The sequence below is a fragment of the Sycon ciliatum genome, chromosome 6 (assembly GCF_964019385.1).
Source record: "Sycon ciliatum chromosome 6, ocSycCili1.1, whole genome shotgun sequence".
Lineage (NCBI taxonomy): Eukaryota > Metazoa > Porifera > Calcarea > Leucosolenida > Sycettidae > Sycon > Sycon ciliatum.
In genome coordinates this window covers 14,560,128-14,576,937 of record NC_088648.1, presented here as the reverse complement: position 1 = coordinate 14,576,937, position 16,810 = coordinate 14,560,128, and the positions used below count along the sequence as shown (strand labels likewise).

At 46.2% G+C, this 16,810-nt stretch overlaps 1 protein-coding gene and 7 non-coding genes across 8 annotated transcripts in view; 6 read left to right on the top strand and 2 right to left on the bottom strand.

The window, feature by feature from the left end:
• The window catches only part of LOC135820065 (uncharacterized), a 52,390-nt gene that overhangs the window by 31,568 nt on the left and 4,012 nt on the right, over nucleotides 1-16,810 (top strand). The gene's annotated exons all lie outside the window — the stretch shown is intronic.
• LOC135820308 (U4 spliceosomal RNA) lies at nucleotides 1,175-1,314 on the top strand. Its single transcript, XR_010554038.1, has one exon. It is a non-coding gene; the product is annotated as a U4 spliceosomal RNA (small nuclear RNA).
• Trnad-guc (transfer RNA aspartic acid (anticodon GUC)) lies at nucleotides 1,968-2,039 on the bottom strand. The gene has a single exon. It is a non-coding gene; the product is annotated as a tRNA-Asp (tRNA).
• Nucleotides 4,009-4,128, top strand: LOC135820318 (U5 spliceosomal RNA). Its single transcript, XR_010554048.1, has one exon. It is a non-coding gene; the product is annotated as a U5 spliceosomal RNA (small nuclear RNA).
• On the top strand, nucleotides 10,876-11,038 carry LOC135820333 (U1 spliceosomal RNA). Its single transcript, XR_010554063.1, has one exon. It is a non-coding gene; the product is annotated as a U1 spliceosomal RNA (small nuclear RNA).
• Nucleotides 12,309-12,448, top strand: LOC135820378 (U4 spliceosomal RNA). The gene has a single exon (XR_010554103.1). It is a non-coding gene; the product is annotated as a U4 spliceosomal RNA (small nuclear RNA).
• LOC135820323 (U5 spliceosomal RNA) lies at nucleotides 14,818-14,940 on the top strand. Its single transcript, XR_010554053.1, has one exon. It is a non-coding gene; the product is annotated as a U5 spliceosomal RNA (small nuclear RNA).
• On the bottom strand, nucleotides 16,604-16,675 carry Trnad-guc (transfer RNA aspartic acid (anticodon GUC)). Its single transcript has one exon. It is a non-coding gene; the product is annotated as a tRNA-Asp (tRNA).

Genomic DNA, 16,810 nt, shown 5'->3' with positions numbered 1-16,810 from the left:
TTTTAGCTTTTGGTAGAGTGACAGACGAAGATACCTGGGAGCGAGTGCAGGAATTGGTACGAGTAGAAGTAGAACGAAGGCAAAAGCAATCAGTAAGGAGAGTAGTAGTTAACTGATTCAGGACACGAAACACTAAGATATAGAGTTTGAACTGATAGCGCACAGACAAAGGGAGAATGTGATGGCGTGCATTAACAAGGGATACGTCAGAAAAGCGAGGCATACTGAACACAATGCGTAGAGCTCTATTACTAAGACGGACTAGACGGTCATGAAGAGTTACTGACAAGCAATGAGCAAATGAGTTACTCCCATACTCGAGTACTGAAAGAAGCACCAGTGGAAATGGCTGTGACTGACTGTTTCTATCAGGAACTTTGGCTTCACTTTCCAGAAACACTGTTGATAATACACATACACTATCTATGCCTCTGACCTAACAATAAAAGGCCCATTTGGTGCGACATACGACATGAGAACACTTGTGACAAGGAAATGCCTGTCGCAAGTAATCGCAAGGCCATTGTCACATAAATTGACGAACATTCAATTTAATTGCGACGCGTGACGTACATCAATGGACTACTTACTGTTAAAAAATATGTTCACGAGGCTGGATGCATGTGCTCTGCGCGTGCATGTGCTATGCACTGCTTTTAGAGGTTGCAGGTGCCAAAACAATCGTAAGTCATGTGTCACAGTTGCAGCTTGTCGCAGGTGTCGCATGTCGTTCATCACATCGCAAATGTTCAGTTGTGAGTTGACTTTGATGAGACAAACAATCCAATTCACGAACACCATCATGTGTGCAGTTGACCAAACGAAAGCCTTTCGAATCCAAACTTTGTCGAGCTACTCACTGGCACGGAAGCCTTTACCAAAGAGATGATCATCAGATGCTGCCAGGGGCCATGTGGAGGTTTTGTCCAGGATGTTTGGGACACATCGTGGCTGTAAGGTTGTAACTGACCGTTGCCATGGCAATATTCTGCGGGCATCACCGCAGATGGGGTGGAACGCCGAGCCTTGAAGTTGTATTCCTAACTCCGTGGTAAAGATGGATATATGTCTATGTTGACGTGTGAGCTTTGAAGAGATGTTGAGAAAACGTTTGCAATGAGTTGCACTGTGTTCTGTTGAGGTATATTCATTTGAAAATGATGGTGGGGTAATCAGCTTTGCGCAGTGGTAGTACCATAGCCGATGAGGTCTAACCGAGGCGTGGTTATTGCTAGTTGAAAACTTTTCCCAATATCCCGCATTGACGACTTGAAACATAGTCGGCTTTGCAATTTTTGAAGGCTCATCCGTGAGCCAACTTTCTAATAAAATCAAAGGCAGAGGTGAAAGGTTTTCTGAGCAAAATGTGTAAGAAGAGATACAGTACAGAGTAGGGAGTCGTCAAATATTTCGCGCTACGAAAAGCACAGACATCTCCATCATTTGGCGAGAAATGTGGCGATACGCCCAGTGAGGAGGCAGATTTTGCCTGTGCTTATGGTGAACTAAAAATAGAGTTAAACATGTGCCACTGTGTACAGGCCGTACAGTGACAAAAACCCAAAGAAGAGTATCAAGAACGGCAGCACGGGTGCTTCCAGCGTTGGGCCGGCTGCATTGTAATGGAAAGGACAATGGCTACTCTACAGGCAAAACAAAAACTTGTTATTTTATCAGTTGACAAGAAGTTCAAAGTTTTGGACGGCTTGGGTGAACACAGGTATCGGCCTGTGGTGAGATTTTCCTTATCCGGGGACATTTTCATTATCCGAACACCTTTCCAGAGCTCGCTGCCCAGGGCCAGAGGTGGTCGGAAAATCAATGTTCAACTGTTGACGAAACCAAACGCAGCCTTGTTCTTTCCAATTTCAACCATCCAGACTGTTTTATACGCTAGACAATTCTCCCGTTCACCAAATCACCATGCTGTATATTGGGAGAAAAAAAGAAAAGGAAAAAGAAATGTCCTCCCCGGCCGGGAATCGAACCCGGGTCTTCCGCGTGACAGGCGGAGATACTTACCACTATACTACCGAGGATTGACTGATGCAGTATGAGACGCTCCAGCAGAATAGCTTGGCAAAGATGTGAGATATTTTTTAGGCTTGTATGTAGAGGGAATATAGACATAGCCAGCAATCGCATGTCATCACGTACATTGAAAATCAACATAATTTTTCGAATCGACCTTTTTTTCAGGATCACTTTTCAACGAGGACGAAGCAAAGTCGGCCGGACGAAGCCTAGAGGAAGAAAATCACCCTCTCCACTTCACCATTACGATACTGACATAGATACGAGATGAAACAACTAAAAAATCCACAAGAAAACTGTACGGCCATCATCGCGCTGACTTTGGTCTGACTTTGGTCTGAGAATTTCTATCACGATCAAAAATGTACGAGGAGCACTCAAAAATAAGCAACAGACGTACCTCTATCGCTCTCTACTCCTTTTTGAAGGCACAAAAGTCGACTCTCCACTTTCAAACCAGGAACCAGACATACCAGTGGTCCTTTTCAGCTGCTCCACGAACGCAGGAAATGTTCACCAAGGGGCGCAGAGCAGCATCCATTCCAGAAAAATAGCTAAAATACGAGTGAGACTGCATGCCTGAGTACATGAGTACATGTATGAGTACATGCAGAAAATAGTCAATTTCAGCGTTTCTGCTCCAAACAGCAACTAGCTTCGACTAGAAACAAAGATTACACCAAAGGATCAAACAACAACCATTTTCTGCAGTTTTTTTGCAGATGGCTTCCTTGTGCTGGGCCCAGCACGCCAAAAATCACACCTCGGAAGAGTACAAAAATTACAACTCTCAGATGTCCTCGATTGCTGGTCATGGTGATGTAGATAGAGTGTTTAGAAATTTAGGCTGCGTTCGTTTTGGTCTACTAGTATTTGGTAGAGTAGAGTAGAGTGGATATTTGAAAACAAAATGATGGTACAGGGATGAATTTACTGTCATATTTTTGCATAGCAGTTTCTGCTATACGAAATCACAATTGTGTAGCAGTCTTTGATTTTGATTAGCATTTTCTTTGAAGGTTGGGTGTTAACCGCATTGTCCTTCTTGAGAGTGATGCCTGAAAGCCCATTTGCAGAAAACGACTGAAGCATGCACAAGGGAAAGGTCAATTTTCCTTTGTGGAGCACCCTCAGTGTCAATCCTCGGGGGGGGGGGGGGGGGGGCTCATTTTTGATCTACAGATTTTGGTAGAAACTACTCCGTCCTTCGGTAGATGTGTTGGGTATTTTCTACCCTAACATTAGATTGTACTTTCCTGAGTTTAGTCTACCTGCTCCACCAGGTTAGAGGCTGGTAGACTGAGTGGGTAGAAGTTTGGTCGCAGTACAGTATAGCTGTACGTGTGTGGCCATGAGAGCTGGTTTCCACAAATTATTGTACATTGTACTGTAAAATCGACATTATACTGAAATGGGTAGACCTGTGGTCGAAAACTACGATCTACCACAGGGATGAATGTATCCTGTATCGCATCGCAGCTTGCGATGCAAAATCGATCTACTGCTACTCAAAAGTCACCGTGACTCACAGAAAATTGCAATACACGTACATACAGGCTATCCATGCCTAGCCTGCGCCGTCAAGTAACATGCATATTGTGCAGTGTATGAGGGTGCTCCACAAAGGAAAATTGACCTTTCCCTTGTGCTCTAGATTCTTGCCTTCAATGGTATTTTGATCATGTAATTCTGATCAATAACTAGGTTGGGTGAAGACAGGATTGCACGCGAGTTGAAATCAGAAGATGAGATTGTAGTTGGTTGTTGCCATGGAAACTTTTTGCTGGCCGGCAAAACATAGCGAGATAAAAGTGTTTGGTGCTCAGTCTGTGTCATTTTAAAGGCCTGACCCATACTGGTGATAGAGAAGTAGAGTGGAGTCTAGTAGGTTATACGGGACCACACCTATTCCGTAACTACAGGCCCTAAACCATAGCTTGTGATAAATAGCTTGTCTGGAAATTTGAGAAGTTCATACTCTGGTTTACCTTCAACCACGAATAAATCTTTCGCCTTTTACTAAAGATTTCCGTGGAGGTGGACATTGAAGGAGTCTTCAAATGAATTTTTCTTTAGCCCTTGCTCAATGAGCAGGGCTCAACAATCCAAATAAAAGGGAAATGTCTGCAAGCATGTTCAACTCCTTTTATTTACCAGGCGTGGGCCATCCCCTAATTTCACAGGTGCCAAATATTATTGCGTTTTTCAAAAATATAACAATAAAAAATCAATAAAAAATGTTCAATCCCATGCTTGCAAGAATTCGGTTTGCTAATCCTTTTGTTTTGAAATCGAGAAAACGTTCTATTAAAATTTAAAACGCACTGCCGTAATTATGAGCGCACAGCAGCATGGGATATGGACAGGAGAATAAATTTTGCCAGAGAAGTAGTCAAGTGACCATGTCAGCGGAGAAAGGTGGAAATTTGCTAGCATATCAGCACTCTATCTGGGTAAGCCCTCTTCATGTAAATGCCCACTAATGTTTTACACCATGCAGACATTTTACTCAACCAGGGTTGATAAACGAGAGAGCTTGGAAGCTCAGGGCCCTACGCTATGCTTTTTTGCCTTGATGACCTAGACAAAAAAAAGCATAGGGATGGTATAAATTCTTTAAAAAATTCCTTTTTTTTAAGACATAACCTGGGATTTGAACCCGCACTATCGCGCGCCCTGCATGCATCCCCCGATACACTTCGCATACATACTAATTCTTCCAAGTTGTTTCACATTGTGATCTTGCATTTGAAAGCCCTATTTGAATATGCATTGTGGCCAGCCGTTACTTCAGTAACGTCTGGCGCTAGCCAGGGTCCACACAGCTTTAATTTGGTGTTTGTTTGTTTGTGTCACGCCTGGCGCTATCCGTATCAGACGGCAAAAAAGCATAGGATGTTATAAATTTTCAATTCTCCTTTTTTTCAGGCCTATCCTGGGATTCGAACCCGCACTATCGCCCTACATGCATTCTCCCATACACTTCACATTCATACCCATTCTTCCAAGTTGCTTTACGTTATTATCTTGCGTTTGAAAGCCCTATTTGAATATTGCGGGCAGCTGTATGTGGCCAGCCGTCTTTGATGGCACGGTACGGTAGGGGATAGGGACGGGACAGGTACGATCGAGGGTAATACGACACTGTCTCCCGTACCGTACCGTACCATCAAACACAGCTGGCCACATACAGCTGCCCGCAATATTCAAATAGGGCTTTCAAACGCAAGATAATAACGTAAGGGAGCATCTCATAAGTTCGCATTTATTTTGCAAACGTAACGCATTTCGAATAGACTTTACCCCCTACCTCCCCCCTCTATTCGAAAGTCTTATCGCACATTTTCTGTGTTTATCTACTGTACACGTCCATGCCCCATACTATGGTATGCTTATGTACATGATTGTACAGTCATGTACATGTACATGGATATGAATGTTTTGCTAGAGCGGTCGTGAATGGCATACAGTAGTACTGCATTTACTGAGTACAAGTACAATCAATGACAGGTACACGCACATAAACATTGTCACGCAACGAGCGGTGGACAAAGTGAAAGGACTTCTTGCATGTGATTTGTTGTACAGTTTGTTACAGTCGAATTGTCTCAGTGTTACTAGTTTATCGTTAGCTTACTAGTTTGCTGTTTGAATCTGCGTTTGGTTTATTTATTGTTTATTTGACACGTCTTTTCTGTGTCTTTTGTTTGGTTGACGTCATGAGGTTCCATGGCTACGCGGACTGTACTCAGTCGCGGATCCTTCTGCAGAGCTGGCTACTTTTTCGGTTGCTCTTGGATTCCTTATTTGATGCATGTAGATTTGTGTAGATTAGTGTAGTACGTTGGCGTCGTTTGCGCTGCTGTGGGTGCTTTGTAGGCGCACGTGTATGTGCACGTTCTGCTGAGGAGAGCGTTTTGGCTTTCGCTTGCGCTACTTGTTTCTTCGATATTTTCCTTTTCTAGTTAGTTGTTGTTCCTTCCGTGATGGACGGATAGCTTTCTTTCTCTCTTGTTTCACCTGTATCATATTGTTCCTGTATCCTGTAAATATCCCAAACTGAGTTGTGTGAGCTTGTTGTCGGTTGGATCAAATTATGGCGATCACGCCAGGATAGATACGCTGTTTGGATCCAGTGGCGCTGACAGGACTTGAAGTGGCCACGATGCTCGAGGAGAGAGCCAGTGAGGGCGCAGGATACTCGGCAGAGTCCGCGGGGGGACTGCTGTTGGAGGAGCGGTTGCTGCGAGTTGGTAAGGCCCTGGGTTTCGAGGGGAGCCGACTCGCGCAGTACGTGGAAAGAAAGGTGAAGGAGGTCAACGCTCGACGGGAGCAGGCTATCCAATGGGAGGAGGCGCGTGCTCAACGGGGGCATGCGTTCCGAGCGGCCGAAGCGGAGTTGCGAGGGGAGCGCTCTGCGGCGGAGGCTGCGTCTACTTGTGGACTAGTGGACAGCAGTGCTGTGGGGGTAATGACAGTCCCAAGTACATGTACCAGGATTACGTTTCCAATGTACAAGGAAACAACGGTTGTGTTTGACCAAGAGGCGCGTGGACGACGAGCGTCAGTGGAGAATCAGTCGGTCGCTCCAACAACCCAGCACAGTGGACAGTGCTTTGGAGTGTCAGCCATGGATACGGCTGAGGTGGAGACGGAAATGAAGGTCGTCAATGGTAACAGCGCAGTGGACACAAAAGCCGGATGCACTGTGTCGGTGGCCTGTATCGAGGCGAAAATGGAACGGCGGTGGCAGATGGAGGAGCCACCACGTGTAGCGAACAATACGCGTGAGAACCCAGCGAAGCGGTTTGAAACGCAGTGCCTAGTTGTTGCACGGAGGAAGGGTAACCAACGACCGCCAGAAAGTGATGTGCCGGAAGCCATCAAGTTGATGAAAAGATGGAATGTCAGTCGCAAGATGCAGCGCCTGGGTAACGTGCTCAGGGAAGAGTACAGCGACGATGATCAGCGGTGTCTTGCACGCAGTCGTATTGATCGTGGCGTCCGGAATACCAGAGTCGATTGTATTGTTCGTGCATTCGTTCGTTTAGGATTGTGATCCCCAGGAAGTCCTTTGGTGGGGAGTGATGTCACGCAACGAGCGGTGGACAAAGTGAAAGGACTTCTTGCATGTGATTTTGTTGTACAGTTTGTGACAGTCGAATTGTCTCAGTGTTACTAGTTTATCGTTAGCTTACTAGTTTGCTGTTTGAATCTGCGTTTGGTTTATTTATTGTTTATTTGACACGTCTTTTCTGTGTCTTTTGTTTGGTTGACGTCATGAGGTCCCATGGCTACGCGGACTGTACTCAGTCGCGGATCCTTCTGCAGAGCTGGCTACTTTTTCGGTTGCTCTTGGATTCCTTATTTGATGCATGTAGATTTGTGTAGATTAGTGTAGTACGTTGGCGTCGTTTGCGCTGCTGTGGGTGCTTTGTAGGCGCACGTGTATGTGCACGTTCTGCTGAGGAGAGCGTTTTGGCTTTCGCTTGCGCTACTTGTTTCTTCGATATTTTCCTTTTCTAGTTAGTTGTTGTTCCTTCCGTGATGGACGGATAGCTTTCTTTCTCTCTTGTTTCACCTGTATCATATTGTTCCTGTATCCTGTAAATATCCCAAACTGAGTTGTGTGAGCTTGTTGTCGGTTGGATCAAATTATGCATAATTTGATCCAACCGACAACAAGCTCACACAACTCAGTTTGGGATATTTACAGGATACAGGAACAATATGATACAGGTGAAACAAGAGAGAAAGAAAGCTATCCGTCCATCACGGAAGGAACAACAACTAACTAGAAAAGGAAAATATCGAAGAAACAAGTAGCGCAAGCGAAAGCCAAAACGCTCTCCTCAGCAGAACGTGCACATACACGTGCGCCTACAAAGCACCCACAGCAGCGCAAACGACGCCAACGTACTACACTAATCTACACAAATCTACATGCATCAAATAAGGAATCCAAGAGCAACCGAAAAAGTAGCCAGCTCTGCAGAAGGATCCGCGACTGAGTACAGTCCGCGTAGCCATGGAACCTCATGACGTCAACCAAACAAAAGACACAGAAAAGACGTGTCAAATAAACAATAAATAAACCAAACGCAGATTCAAACAGCAAACTAGTAAGCTAACGATAAACTAGTAACACTGAGACAATTCGACTGTAACAAACTGTACAACAAATCACATGCAAGAAGTCCTTTCACTTTGTCCACCGCTCGTTGCGTGACATCACTCCCCACCAAAGGACTTCCTGGGGATCACAATCCTAAACGAACGAATGCACGAACAACACAATCGACTCTGGTATTCCGGACGCCACGATCAATACGACTGCGTGCAAGACACCGCTGATCATCGTCGCTGTACTCTTCCCTGAGCACGTTACCCAGGCGCTGCATCTTGCGACTGACATTCCATCTTTTCATCAACTTGATGGCTTCCGGCACATCACTTTCTGGCGGTCGTTGGTTACCCTTCCTCCGTGCAACAACTAGGCACTGCGTTTCAAACCGCTTCGCTGGGTTCTCACGCGTATTGTTCGCTACACGTGGTGGCTCCTCCATCTGCCACCGCTGTTCCATTTTCGCCTCGATACAGGCCACCGACACAGTGCATCCGGCTTTTGTGTCCACTGCGCTGTTACCATTGACGACCTTCATTTCCGTCTCCACCTCAGCCGTATCCATGGCTGACACTCCAAAGCACTGTCCACTGTGCTGGGTTGTTGGAGCGACCGACTGATTCTCCACTGACGCTCGTCGTCCACGCGCCTCTTGGTCAAACACAACCGTTGTTTCCTTGTACATTGGAAACGTAATCCTGGTACATGTACTTGGGACTGTCATTACCCCCACAGCACTGCTGTCCACTAGTCCACAAGTAGACGCAGCCTCCGCCGCAGAGCGCTCCCCTCGCAACTCCGCTTCGGCCGCTCGGAACGCATGCCTCCGTTGAGCACGCGCCTCCTCCCATTGGATAGCCTGCTCCCGTCGAGCGTTGACCTCCTTCACCTTTCTTTCCACGTACTGCGCGAGTCGGCTCCCCTCGAAACCCAGGGCCTTACCAACTCGCAGCAACCGCTCCTCCAACAGCAGTCCCCCCGCGGACTCTGCCGAGTATCCTGCGCCTCTCCTCTCCTCGAGCATCGTGGCTACTTCCTGTCAGCGCCACTGGATCCAAACAGCGTATCTATCCTGGCGTGATCGCCATAATTTGATCCAACCGACAACAAGCTCACACAACTCAGTTTGGGATATTTACAGGATACAAGAACAATATGATACAGGTGAAACAAGAGAGAAAGAAAGCTATCCGTCCATCACGGAAGGAACAACAACTAACTAGAAAAGGAAAATATCGAAGAAACAAGTAGCGCAAGCGAAAGCCAAAACGCTCTCCTCAGCAGAACGTGCACATACACGTGCGCCTACAAAGCACCCACAGCAGCGCAAACGACGCCAACGTACTACACTAATCTACACAAATCTACATGCATCAAATAAGGAATCCAAGAGCAACCGAAAAAGTAGCCAGCTCTGCAGAAGGATCCGCGACTGAGTACAGTCCGCGTAGCCATGGGACCTCATGACGTCAACCAAACAAAAGACACAGAAAAGACGTGTCAAATAAACAATAAATAAACCAAACGCAGATTCAAACAGCAAACTAGTAAGCTAACGATAAACTAGTAACACTGAGACAATTCGACTGTCACAAACTGTACAACAAAATCACATGCAAGAAGTCCTTTCACTTTGTCCACCGCTCGTTGCGTGACAAACATAGTTCCTCCACAACAACTGTACTGCTGTAAACGCTGGCCAGGTACATGGTTTGATCAGGCTGGTGTGACATTTGACACCTCTGAGTAGCCTGCATGCATGCAGTGCAAGGGTTAGCTGATCTGCAAACACAGTTAGATCTCCACCTAAACACACTCATGTGCTGCAGGGATCTAGCACGGTAGTAGATTGTACAGTTCCAGAAAATGTGCGAACAGTCATTTTTCTATTCGAAAAGGGCGCTACCCCCCTACCCCCGTTTCGAAATGCGTTACGTTTAGAAACAAAATGCGAACTTATGAGATGCTCCCTAAAGCAACTTGGAAGAATGGGTATGAATGCGAAGCGGGTTCGAATCCCAGGATATGCCTGAAAAAAAGGAGAATTGAAAAATTTATAACATCCTATGCTTTTTTGCCGTCAGATACGGATAGCGCCAGGCGTGACACAAACAAACAAACACACAAACAAACACCAAATTAAAGCAGTGTGGACCCTGGCTAGCGCCAGACGTTACTGAAGTAACGTCTTCTGCATAGCTACGGGAATAAATAATAAATTTCATGGTTCGCGTGAGACTCGGCTGGAAGCAGAGTTATCCACATCCGCCGTGGGAACGCCACCACCCTCTAGGATCAAAGGCGCAGATGCAGCGCCTAAACGGTGGGTTTTCGGTCTTTGACCAGGGTTGATAATTTAATGAAAATTCACATGTGAACACAGCCTGGGGACTGGATGCTGGTTGTTCTGGGTGTGTAGTAGTTTTTAAGGCGGTCCGAGTACGCTGGTGTTGTATGTATTTTCTGGAAATTTTGCGCACACGTCATGACATATTGTAAGAGATTGGTCACCTTGGCGATAGCGTAAAGTCGTAAGATTTGTTGAGGATGAAAGGGAAATGTCTGGATCTGGACAAGATACTGTGGCTGTTTCTGCCTCATTTCAATACGGATGTGATAGGTAGAAGAAGAGAATGCGACTACGAGAGTGGTGTGATAATGAATGCCACTGTAGGAAGTAGCTATTCTTGGGTATAGTAAGAAAGCAGTGTAAAGTCATACTTACCTGGCACAGGGGACGCCGTGATCAAGAAGGCGGCTCCCTCAGGATGAGGCCCCTCCATTGCACTCAGTTGGGGCTGAGGCTTGCGATTTCCCCAAACGTGGGAAACTCGGGTGCACAATTTATGGTAGTGGGGTTTGCGTTTGCGCAGCCCCTGTACAAAACAAATGAAAGAAAGAGCAAAAGGGAGTGTTCGGTGATTAAAATTGTAGCTTGCCCCTGTTTCTGTTAGGGGCCGGTCACACTGAGGGAAAATTTGAAAAAATACGTGGTTTCCATGGATAGTTGCCGCTGAGCGGGAGAAAATCAGCTCGACGCCCCGCTTTTCCGCCGAAGATTATAATCATCCGCGGCTTCCACTGGATTTCTTTCAGTTTCCTTGTTTTTTATTGCGTTCTGAAGTGGAGCGATACTCTAGAGGCTTTGCTGATGCAGCTCTGGCCCAGGAGCGGAGTTGATAGACTGCCAGAAGCGGATGGTGACAAAAAATGTAGCTGGTGTAGGTGAGATTATTTTCATTGTGCGTCTCCAGTGTGACCGTGATGAAAAGCAGAAAAGATTATTCCCGGCTTATAATCTGAGGATTGTTCCCTCAATGTGACCGGCCACTTAGGATCATGTGCTAATGCTGTTGCTTTCCTCATTCAGAAACAACACTCTGTGCCACGCGATACGCGGCATGCAACACCTGCGACGAGCTAAAACCCTGCCTGAGCCATGATGCACAATCTGTTATGCCGGTTTCAGTGAAGCCCCCAATGCAGTGCACATAGTACGTGCACGTGCACTGACTGAACGCCAGTGCAGAAAACTGCCCCCCCCCATTCATGTAAGTCGTGCGGCGCATGTCACAAAAGCTGAGCTTGGGTGAACCTCTGCGATAAAGGCGTTCACCCAACAGTACGCCAAAACGCTTTTCTTTGTGTCGCAGGTCCTGTATGTTGCAAGCCGCGTCACGGAAAGCGTTTTTTGTGAATGGGCCTCACCACTGGTGATAGAGACACAACTATTGATGATGCGGACTACACACTCATGAGACAAACAATACACATAGCGAAGACCATCACAGGTGTTGTTGACCGAATGAAAAATCTCTCGGAACCAAACAATGTTCAGGTACTCGTTGACGTGCAAGCCTTGTTCAACGAGGCGGTTATGAGGCGTTGCGGTGGCGGCAGATATTTTCTCAAGGATGATTTGAAAACAGTGTGACTGTACGGTTGTACCAGCCAGTTGCCATGGTGATATTCTGCGGGGAAGAGCATGCAGATGTAGTGCACTGCCTTGGCTTGAAGTTGTATTCTCTGACGGTAAAGGTGGAAAGTAGTGGTTGTTGTTACAATTAAAATGATATTTTGGAGACTTTTGCAATGACTTGCACTGTGTTCTGTTGAGGTATATGTCTTTGAAGATGATGGTTATGAAATCAGCTTTGCGCAGTGGTAGTACCATAGCCAATGAGGTCCAACCGAGGCGTGGTTATTGCTAGTTGAAAACTTTTCCCAATATCCCGCATTGACGACTTGAAACATAGTCGGCTTTGCAATTTTTGAAGGCTCATCCGTGAGCCAACTTTCAAATAATTCAAAAAGACAGATCGAAGACACCACAGGAATTGTGTCTGTGAACAGTTACATGAAACCCTCTATGCTGGGAAAATCCCCATACACTTTGCTGGAGACAGTAAAGAAAATGTTCCTGTTTCTCAATCGCTCTGATAGTCAAGCCTGTTTCAGTTCACTTTCAACGGGGTGCGACGGTACAGGGCGTAACACCGGGACACATGGTGCTCGAAATGCTCAAACTTGCTAAGTTGCAGTTGTGTGCGTCGGTGCATGATGTCATCTCCTGTTCACACTCGAAATGCGGCCGATTTGTATGCTGGCGTCGCTGCATACGGTATGAAAAGTTGAACACATTCTACTCTTCCATGGCTTTCCGATGTATGCGGTATTATTGCATGTCACGTGAGGGTTGCCTGTACTACAGCCAATGAGTGCTCTTGCTCAGCGGTCTGTATTTCTCGGTATTGCCCGGCAAGTTATTGCCCGCTCAGTTACATGTACGCGCATGCGGACTGTCATTCTTGTACTTTGTGGTTCGTGATCAGATCAAGTTTCTTCTGTTCGGAGTTTCAAATTTGAAACACAAAACAGCAACTTGATCTGACTACAAACTACAAAGCACGAGAATGACAGACCACACACGCGCGCATGTAACTGAGCTGACAATAACTTACTTGTTCCAGCCACCTGAACCAGCCGCCTCAGCAGGTGAATGCAACCTTGACATCGATATCGATGCGTTGATGAGCAGCCGACGAACTACTTGACGAACTGAATGCGTTCGAGACGAAGTTGTGGAGCCCAACCCAGTTTCACTTTCTGTTCCTACACTTCCTGTTCCTACACGCAGTGCTCAATCACGAACAACAACACCATCGATATCGTAAAGAAATAGAGAATTTCAAAACCACAAACGACGTTTACCACTGAACAAGTGTGTCGGGAGACTGAGAAAGTCGGAAAGGTTTCTCTCCATTTTCTGGAATGTTTGGGTCAAGCATGCAATAAATGATTTACTGCGCCTCGTACGCACTCGTACACGGGCAATACTGGCTTGATAAATGACCTCACGGCTGGCGCCGTTCGGTCATGTATCAGCCGGTATTGCCCTTGTACTCGTGCAGTAAATCATACGTACGGTTGAGTTCCCGTTCCTGGCGTTCACACTGGACACTGTCAATCGGCGTTGCGAGCTTCCAGTCGTGTCCCGTCCGGTCCGATGTGAGCTAGGAAGGCTTCATGGAACAATGCTCCTAATGCTTTAGAGGGAGTCAATGGCACACGCCGTCAGGTGCGAGGAAACCCACAGGGATAAACTTGCTCTTTGCAGTTTCGACCTTCCAGAATCTATCTTCATACATGTCACGTGCCTTGTGTCAGGTCGTTGGTAGCATTTGGCCTCGTTTACCCTGCTTCATTTTGAAAAGAAATTTATTATAAGAAAAAGAGAAAAAAAAGAAATGTCCTCCCCGGCCGGGAATCGAACCCGGGTCTTCCGCGTGACAGGCGGAGATATTAGGGAGGTTCTGCTCTACGTTTTGGGAACGCGACGCAAAGAATCACGCGAACTTTCTTCGCGTTCCCGTAACGTAAAGAAATGCTGTTCTGCTCTACGTTTCACCTAGAGAAGTCACGTGGAATGTGTACTGGGAATTTCCCCTTCCATATTTGGCAGTTTTCTGCATGCAGTTGATCGATACCCAGCAAATCCGTACGCATTTTCTCTGCGTGTGCCACAACGTAGAGAACCCCATCTCCGCGTAGAAATCTGGAGCCAAAACACGCGAAGCCGTAGACTCTAACCCAGACACCTGCTCTCTACGTGATTTCTCTACGTTTCACGTATAGCAGAACCTCCCTACTTACCACTATACTACCGAGGATTGACTGATGGAGCCTCTTCAGCTCCTGCACAATAGTCTGGCGAAGACGTGAGATATTCTTGTGTATTAGCGAGCAAAAGTCTTCAACCCATGTACGTTTGTCAAGTGCAATGCTTCTGAGTGAAATCCCGCTATCATAGATCGTGAGTTTAAAAGTGTGCCCCACGCGCTGTGCAGTTCTAGATTTGGGAACAATTGACTGCAAGTGGTGCATAGCGCAAACTTGGCTCACGTGATCGGATTTTACAGAGCAGCACTGTACATAATTATGTAGTTGGCCGTTTCCATAGAAACGAGTCGCTGTCCGGTATGGGAGCGGCGAAACATAATGTCTGCTGCTCTTAGATATTTTTTAGAGGCCTGACCCACAGTCGTGATAGGGAAGTGCAGTAGAGTGTACTAGGATATGTTTGGCCAAACCTTTTCCGTAACTACTGGCCCTAAAGAACAGCATGCAATTAATGACTTGCCTGGGATCTTGAGAAATTCATACTCTGGTTTACCTTCAACCACGAATAAATCTTTCGCCTTTTACTAAAGATTTCCGTGGAGGTGGACAATGAAGGAGTCTTCGAATAAATTTTTCTTTAGCCCTTGCTCAATGAGCAGGGCTCAATAATTTGTAAAGATAAAGAAAATGTTTTCCTGTCCTTTTCAGCAGAAAGTGTGGTCAAGAATCCTACATAGTCATGTGGTTGTTATTCTCCTGTATAGGAAGAGCTCTGTCCCATCCCTTCCCCGACTCGTGTGTAATTCCCGCATGCAGTGCTATGACGACTGAATTGCAAGTTGAAATCATATTTTTTCGGCGCACAGCTCCATACACAAGTTACAGGCGTGGAGTCGTAAAATAGCAGTATTTCTCGACTCACTGATCGCAATAGTGCAATTGTACAATAGTGTTGGCACACCTTTCCCGTATATATTTTTTAATTTATTACTTATACAAGTTTGTATAACACCAAAATTTGTGTACCACTAGTTTAAGATACACCTGATAGTGTGAAGAACCTGTATCATGGACCACAGTCAACTGGGAACTTGTAACCAGGCACAAGGGGTACATGGATGCGGCCAATGGGTTTTTTTGGCACTTGTGCCAGTGGTTGTGAGACTTATCCACTCACCCCCACCGTTAGGCGCTGCATCTGCCGCTAGGGTTTACCGGGTGTTAGCGGCCGTCATGAATTCCCTTTGGGAACGGACACGATCATAATATTTACTCTTTTATTACTGATAGTGGTGGCGTTGAGGGGTTATGCACTCTAGGAGATGGGTAGGATACTTACTCTGGTCTTCACGGTGGGATTTGAAGGAGGTGGTGGATCAAGCCATGCACTTACACAACATGAAATGTTATCAGAGGTTCGTTACTATGGAGATAGATAGTATGGCGTCAACTGATATGTTGAAGAGGAAAGGGAAATGGCTGGATCCGGGGGAGGTGCTGACTTGCAGAGCGGCCGTTGCTAGCTAGCTTTGACCTGTATTTGTGTGGTGAGCAGAAGTGGAGAATGCGACTACGAGAGTGGTGTCATGATGATTGCCACTGTAGTGGGTAGCAGTTCTTAGCTGGAGTAGGAAAGAAGTGTAAAGTCATACTTACCTGGCACAGGGGACGCCGTGATCAAGAAGGCGGCTCCCTCAGGATGAGGCCCCTCCATTGCACTCCGTTGGGGCACAATACGCCTATAATAGACATTCTTCCTAGTTGCTTCACGTTATGATCTTGCATTTGAAAGCCCTATTTGAATATTGTGACCAGCTGTTCGTGTCTTTGATGGTACGGTACGGTACGGGATAGCGCCAGACGGAGGTCCGTCCGCCACAAACAAACAAATAAACACCAAAATTAAAGCTGTGTAGACCCTGGCTAGCGCCAGACGTTACTGAAGTAACGTCTTCTGCTATTCTCATGGGCACAGCGTACTGAACATAGCGTGCATCTTGCTAAAGGTCGAACCGAAATCTCGGTATTTTCCCTTACGGTAATACCGTTACGAAGTACATGTAATGTTTTGCTAAGGGTTTCTATTATGGCTGCACTGTGACTTTGCAAGACAACGGAAAGATAAGCTTTCTTGCTCTTCTGTCAAGTAACATCTTGTAAGTACGCCTACAAGTAAGAAAGAAGTCACCTTCGTCATTTGCGAGGAAAGCAACAGGAGTAAACTTGCTCTTACAAGTTTTGACCGTATAGCATCTAGTTTTATATCATGACAGAGGCTTCTCCCGTATTCTATGCTATACTTTGAAAAACAAAAAAAGAAATGTCCTCCCCAGCCGGGAATCGAACCCGGGTCTTCCGCGTGACAGGCGGAGATACTTACCACTATACTACCGAGGATTGACTTGTGGAAGCTCTGCAGCTCTAGCAGAATAGCTTGGCCAGGATACAAGGATTGTTTTCTTCTGCACATGGATAGCAAAAAACGGGGCTTGACACACATGTGCCAACTGCAGTTGTGTCTGGTGAATCCAA